Source organism: Silene latifolia, chromosome X (genome assembly GCF_048544455.1).
Source record: "Silene latifolia isolate original U9 population chromosome X, ASM4854445v1, whole genome shotgun sequence".
Classification (NCBI taxonomy): domain Eukaryota; kingdom Viridiplantae; phylum Streptophyta; class Magnoliopsida; order Caryophyllales; family Caryophyllaceae; genus Silene; species Silene latifolia.
In genome coordinates, this window is record NC_133537.1 from 124,089,696 (window position 1) to 124,097,450 (window position 7,755).

Consider the following 7,755-nt stretch of genomic DNA (forward strand, 5'->3'; position numbering starts at 1 on the left):
ACAGCAGTCATGTCTTCACTTTGCCTTCGTGACTTACCACGTGAACTTCCGAACTCAGCTTTATGGACTGCCATCTCCTCAATGGTGTTCCAACCTTTGCTTTGACCGGTATTATTTTGAAACCTGCCATTAGCAGCTGCATCCAAGATGACCTTATAATCATCATATAAAGCATTGTAAAATAGATTGCAAAGATACCATTGCTGGAAACCATGATGAGGGACAGCTCGGACCAAACTTTTGAAACGTCCCCATGCTTCACAAAAATCTTCGTCGGCTCCTTCTTTGAAAACTCGTGATTTCACTCTTCAAGGCATCGGTCTTGAAAGCGAGAAGTACATCTTGTAGAAGGCTAGTGCTAAAGATGTCCAATCGTGTGACTCGCTTGCTACTCTATCGAGGTAGCGATACCAATCTCGCGCCGAATCCTTCAAGGAGTATAAGAACATGAACCTCTTTACTTCATCTTGAGTTACCCCATCCGGTATAGGTATTGAACAGCAATAGTCCGTGAAAATTTCCATATGTTTTGGGGGTCTTCATCGCAGACCCAAGAACCGATTCCGTTCCACTAAATCAATATAAGAGGAACGAAACTCGAATTTACCGGTAGAAGGGGTAGGTAACTGTTGCCCCTTTGGAAGGTGGTGCTCCTTTGGCTGAAAATTATCATATATCGTAGCCATAACTTCCAAAATGAGAGTACTCAAGTCTTCCTCTCAAAAACCTGTCCTCTAACTGTGCAAAAGCAAAACTAGAAGCAAAGGTAAGCAACGGCCTCAAGGAACAAAAGTTCCTTGAGACAAGGAAAATAAACTAAAATAAAGCAAACAGAATTACACCGTCTCCCCGGCAACGGCGCCAAAATTTGATACCGTCGTTTAGTACCAAAATTAAATTTATATTTCCAAACTAAAACTATAGCTAGTGATAGTAAGGGTCGAACCACAGAGAGACAAGGTTGATTTTGTTTGCTATTTTTCAGTTTAAAAAGTAACGATAAATTGGGGGTTTTGAAATCGATTGATTAACTGGCTAATTGCTAAAATGAATATTCTTAACAAGATAAAAAGAGGATCGGGAATTTCGGTTCACCATGGCAAATAACGGTCGGTCAAGCAACGAGAGATCTCATAATACGGTCTCGGGAAAATAAGCTAGTCTTTCGATCAAAGCTCAAATAACCTCACGGTCCAATAATTCCCTAGAATTTATCAAAGCTTTCACTCAAGAGAAATTCTAAATCTAGCGATAAATCAAATTACCAATCTTTCGATCTAGCAAAGAAATCCATCAAACGATAACAAGACCAATACAGAAGAACTCATGCTACACAACTATCCTAATTTAATACCATGGCTCACCTTATTCCCAATCAAAGAATTACCTACGCATAATCATGACTACACTAATTGCGAAATTAATAAATAAGGACAAATTCAACATGATGGAATCTAACTAGAACAAAGGAGAGAAATTCAATTACTGAAATTAATTGATGAAACAAGAATTAAATTAACAAGCAAAAATAATAAAAGAAAGAATTGCATAAAAGGCTTACTAATTGAATATCAAGAACAAAGCATTCGAATCAAAGGGTTCCGTCTCAAGCTAGATCTGAAAACTTAGTTTTTTTCCAGAATGAAAAACATAACCTAAAAGTTGCTGCGTTCCCCTGATAAAAAGATACTGAAAGTTAATTACAAGTTGGGCTTTTAAAAGTCTAACACGGAAAATTAAACATCAACTCGAAATCGTCGATCGATCGCGATGCACGGTCGATCGATCAACTCTTGAACAAGTAGCTTTCATCCGAGCTCCGGTGGTCGATCGATCGAAAGGCTTAGTCGATCGACTGATAATGCTGTGCAGTGGCTCCTTGTTGCTTCCAAACAACTCTTCACTCCTTGCACGCATCTCAAGGTGAGTGAATGAACTCTCCTTCCTCTTAGCTTCCTTGAACTTGCTTCCGGAGGACGAACTTGGCTTGATTTAGCCTACTTCCACGCATTCCTACAATAAATCATAGAAAATGCAAAGTAAACCGTTTCGGGAGAAATAGTAGCCTTAAGCTATCAATTATGCATGGAAACACGTGCCAAAACCGCAGATAAAGTTTATAGAATATGCACGTATCAAAGGGCATATCGGGAAAAATGGCAACTCTGTGAAAATTGGGTAAACGGTTTTGGAAATGGGTCATATGAGTACTCAATCTTCTTGTAATCTCGTGTTTAAGAACTTTGGCCTTGTCGGAATTTGTATTTGACAAATGGTTCTAATTATCGTCGAATCGAGCCAAAACCGACTAATGAAATTCCGCCAAATCCCGCTCCTCTTTCTCCTTTCTCGGCACACCTCCTCTTCCTCCTTCCCATTCCTTCCTAGGACTTCCTTTGTTCTTCTTTTGTGCCTCTTGACCGAAATCCACACAAAAAAAAAAAAAAATAAGATAATCTTACAATCGTAATTTCATCATAATTTCTTCGTTTCTAGTCCGATTTTCGCAAAATTTATATTTTCGGAATCCTCTCTTCAATATCTACATCCTAGTATGTTTTAATTTCAGTTTTCATTATGTTGATTTAAGATGATTTTGGGGCATAATTTCGGTTTTAGTGATTATTGTTGTGTTTTTGTTGTTTTTAATAGGTGAAGATTATGAGGATGATATAGGGGACTCCTATGTAGTAGAGGATGATGGGTAGCTACTGTTTTTAGGGTTTTCTCAAGGGTTATTTGCCTTTTTCTAGCTTAAGGTAACATATTTCGAGTTACTCGACGATTAAATGTCACATTCTTTGCTTTTTGTATGATTTTGTGATTGTTAATTGAGTGGTTTATTTCACATGATAATATGGGTTAAATTCATGTCTAATTCATGTCTTTTGTATGTTTAAGTTCACATATTAGTATGGGAATGAATTGGGAATGACTAATTGATGCTTGAGCGATGTTAAACGAACAAAAATGGAGAAATGGAGGGTTTGGGGTGGCGGCCCACTAGGCCAAAGAGGCCGGCGGGCCTGTGCAGGCCCACGGCTGCCTTGGGGTTGGCCCGGGTCGGCCCGTTGCTTGATTCGCGGTTTTTCATGCGTTGTTCGTCGTTTCGGGTTAATTAATGTTATATTTAGTATAAGTAGTAAATGGGTAATCATATGAAATGAATAATGTTAGTAGTGGATATAATGATGTTGGTAAAATTGTGCTTATATTAGTAGTTTGCACATGTTAGAATAGGTTATAATATGAAATTGTAATGAATAGGCTTAAAATGAATTTTATAGCGATAATTGTAATGTTTGGATGATTATGCGGAAAACTGAACCTTAGTCCCTTTGACTGAATCGATGTCGATCAATTGTGTGATTGGGTCGGCCGCGATTGAACCCGTACTGTCAAGTGGGGTTGCGGGTAAAAATTCGGTTGGATGAAATTATTGTGTAAATTGGATAATTGGCCTTACTCTTGTTTTAGGTCATTTATTATGTTTTTATTTCACATATGTTGTTGGTTGATTTGAATGGTTTCTTATGTTGTAGAAACGGCCCTAGATTCCCTGAAACCTTTAATATTGTCAAGTTTGGACTCTTTGCCTCTCTTTTGGTTAATTGGGTGTCCTACTTGTCTTGTGTGGTGTGGGCTAAAGTATTCAAGCCGGGACCTAGATTGGTTTTATTTAGGTCCTAGGTGAGTATTTCGGCCTTCATCATAGATAGGCCATTATAGTCCTTGACGAGTGTGTGTTCACTGCTTGATAGCCTCTGTGTTCCTGACTTGGTGGGTTTATATCCAAGTTGGGGCATGACCTCGTTACTTATTTTGATAGTAAGTGGTCAGCTTAAGTACTAGCCAACCCTTTGGTGGACTCCTTAGGGTACTCACTTTGTTTTAGAAAAATTGTGGGTCTTGGGTGCGGTGGTGTGTATCCGCATGTCTAGGTCTGCTTAGATTTTAGGCTAGGGTTGTGTTGTGTCTTGGCCATGTTTTGATAGAACCTCTGAGCCATGATACCGGTTCGATTACCTTCCCTACCTCGTGGTATAGACTCGATTCTGAGTGACTATTGACCGTACTAAGAAATTATGCCTGTCTTTGATATATTGTCCTTTCTTGTTTGGTGATTTTATGAATTGAAATAGGTGAGATGCAAGCCGGTTACAATTGATAAAGTTTGGATTACTGCTTGTTATATGTTTCACATGATAGTTTAATTTGGTCAGTTTAGAGTTCACTTGTTAGAATATTTGATATCTAGATTATTTGTGATGTGGTTTACATGTTACGTTACATGTTACATTAAATATGACATTTCGTGGCTGGGAGGACTCGAAGTTACTCCCCACTGAATTGTGGCTTTCGTGTTTGTATAAAATGCGATTGACAGGTTGATGATGATTAGATGGGGTCACAGACGAGCTAGTGAGCAAAAGAACCTTGGACTTAGTTTGGCTATTTTGTAGTAAACCTTTAAACATTTGGTTGTGTTTATATTTTGAAGGGACATATGTCTCCCTCTCTTATTTTGGTTTGTATCACTTTATTCTCGCGACTTTAGCATGTTATGTAAATTAGGGTGTTAGTATTTGCAGGTTTTGGCACTCTTCATTTGGAAGTGTTTGTGGTTCGTTTAGAAAAGTTTTTAAAATTACGGGTTTTATCTCGGTTGAACCAATTACAAACATATCTGTCGGTTTTTCCGTAAAATTTTACGTGTTTATTTTACGCTAAAAATGAGGGTGTCACGAGTTGGTATCGAGCTTGTTTCTCCCGACGCACGTTTGTGCACCCCAATATAAATAATTTGACCTTAAAATAATAAACTTGAGAGATGGGTAGGATGGGTAGATTTAGGATTTTATGTTGTAGTCTCTTTGTGATTGCTCTTTGGTAGGTTCTAACATGTTTGTTGATTGTCATTTAATGAGTGTTGTGTCCTTGGATCAATGATTGTGAGCTTAACAATGTGGTGATCAAGATTTGGTGCCTATTCTTTGAGGATTGAAGATTTGTTCAACTTTGAAGAATGTTTCTACTTCCTCGAAGATGTTTCTCATTCTTTGTGTACCTTGCCCCGTTCTTTACTTCTTAATGCCTACTCCTTCTTCTAAATCCTCTTTTCTTATTCCTTGTAAGTCACTTTTATATTCTCTAACTTGTCCTTTGTTCCTTGCTTATCCTCCCTTAACGCCTTTTGATGGTACTCTTTCTTTTGAGGAATGTTGACCTTGGTTGGAAATTTAATCTTTGAGGAGTTTGTTGGTGTTTGACCCTTTCCTGGTTTTGAGAGGATTTGATGTTGGAAAGACTTAGGTAGTGTGATGAGACATACTTGATGGTTCTTAAACCCATAGATCCTTGATAAAGTGAGTGCGTTGGATTGGTGGATTTTGTGTGCCAAGTGTGAGTTGCATTGGTTACTAAGGTTATGGAACATGACATTGTTGTTTATGTTTGGGATACTAGTGCTTAGTACTTGACTTTAAATGTATGAAACTGAATGGTGAATTTGAGGATATAGGATTGATCGAGTAGTCGAGGTTGTGGTTGGCTTCCATAATCACTTTGGATATGAGGGTTTGATAATGTATAAGTTACCATGGGAGAAATGTTAAATGTGGGATTATTAGTTGGTTTTAGCGAGTGGTATTGATTACTACTTGAGGTATGGTTGTCACCAATTATTAGGTTAAAGAACATAGTTTCAATTTATGGTTTTAGGAATTTTGAGGTGATAAAGTGTTGTTACATTTAAGCCCTTGTTTCTTGAGGAATTTGATGGTAAGTAAGTTTTAAGATGTCAAATGTGAAAGAATACTCTTTGGGATGTTGATGACCATAATGGATTGGTGATGTGATCTGGTATTAGTTGGCTCTTGAGATTTCTTGAGTTGAGAGAGACTTAGTATGGAGAAGAATTTGTTAACCCTATAGTTTTATAGACCTTGAGGTCGCGTTGGGTACTTGAGATGATGTGATGATGTTGTAGCTGAGTGTAGTTCCGCTTTTGGGAATCCTTAATAAGTAAAAGGATAGAGAAACTTGAGATCCTATTGATTTTTCAGATTTTGGGTTGGTATGTTACTACCTTGTTTTGAAAGGAGAACTTTGGGGAATATTTGAGGAACCCATAATTGACCCTAGTTGGATACGAATATAGCTTTGTTGGAAGCCTTGACCTTAGGCTTGTGAAATTGTTTCTGTATGTTTGAGGATTTGGAGAGATGAGATCACACTTATAGTGGAGTACCTTGTTTCAGGGAATAGATTAGGATGAGGTAACATGAGCGATTGAGGAAACCCTTGGGAGTGATGTGGTTATGAGTTTTTTTGTTAGGAAGTTTTTGGAACCGTTTTGAGTGTTGTCTAAATTCCCTTCGTCCTTGATCATAAGCTCTGAGGAGCGCTTGGTTAAGCGGTAATCCTTTCATTATGCCACTTCTGTTCTCCTCTCCTTCTCTTTAGCGTTCGTTGAACCCTGTATTTATGCCAAAGTTTACATATCTTCTTCTAGCCCGAGATATCTTCTTAACTCGAGTACCTCTTATTTCTGTCAACCATTATCTTTACGGTCCGACTCCCTAGTTTCCTAACTTGTCATGCTCATGTACCCTTCGAAAATATTTTACCGTTTCTCTATTCCGTTATCACTCCTTATCTACTTAGTATAGTTGGTACCTTGTTGACCATGTTTACAGAGTTAGTGGGATGTGATTTGAGGATTTTTGTATTTTGGTTTTTGTCGGGAATTGGTGTAGGAGTTTGTGTCTGTATTTGACCATGTAATATGAGAGCTAGATTTTTGATGGAACTCTTATGATGGCAATGTTGTAGTCTCCTTGCGATTTGAGGTTCGCGTTATTTGGTGGTATAAGACTCACTTTGGTTTCGATTTGATGATGAGACTAATGGGATTAGTTTACCTTGGTGGAGTATTCTTATGGTTATTTTGGATTTGTTTTGGGCATTGTTCGTTCGGGGATTGTTCGTTTGTCATCTGAGCCTTACGTTACGATATTGGGGATTGATAGCTAAGTTAGTGGAATGTTATTGTAAGTTTGGACCTTATATTTAATTCTTTGAGGAATATTTCTATTGGAATTGGAATATTGTTGGGAAGTAGGATAGTGAATCTTGAGTAAACTGATCAGATGATTTGTGTGATGAACCCATTTATCTTATAGTTAGTTCTAATTATGGATCGGATAGTGCAACTTGTTGCTTGCGGGTTGGTTTCAAGTAGGAATGCGTTTGGGAATGTTGAATCTTGGTAAGGGTATAATATTGTTACTAGTTTCGACTTTGGATTTTGATTTTGTTCGGTGGAGGATATTGGTGGAAACATTTTGATTGGGAAATTGTTAAGTTATAATTGTAGAGGATATGATTGTCTCAAAGATTAGCTTATAAGTAGACTTGTCGTTGAGTGGTTCTGATGGCTCTTTAGATTAGTGTGGCCTCTGGTTGTTGCCCTGTTGATGTTCGGAGGACCTAGTAGGATGACTCTGTGGTTGGAAATTGAGTGAACCTTTCTCGAGGTACCGATCTTCCTAATTCCGATCTCCGACAATTGTCATTCTTGCTATTCTGGCTTGTTCCGTTGGGTTCGCCTTTTTGGAACTCATTTGACTTTCTGAGTAAAGCGTCTTGTTCATTGACATCTTTGTTGACTTCATCCAAAAATTCCACCTTCAAGAGTTCAGTTCCTTCTGATCTGTTGGTTGTGAGTTCCCTATCGCGAGTTGCACTCCGCGT

The 7,755-nt window shown here is 38.1% G+C and overlaps 1 non-coding gene across 1 annotated transcript; it reads left to right on the plus strand.

Annotated features, from left to right (window-relative positions):
• Positions 1 to 207: 207 nt before the first annotated feature.
• LOC141625575 (small nucleolar RNA R71) lies at positions 208 to 317 on the plus strand. The gene has a single exon (XR_012535347.1). It is a non-coding gene; the product is annotated as a small nucleolar RNA R71 (small nucleolar RNA).
• The last annotated feature ends 7,438 nt before the right edge of the window (positions 318 to 7,755 follow it).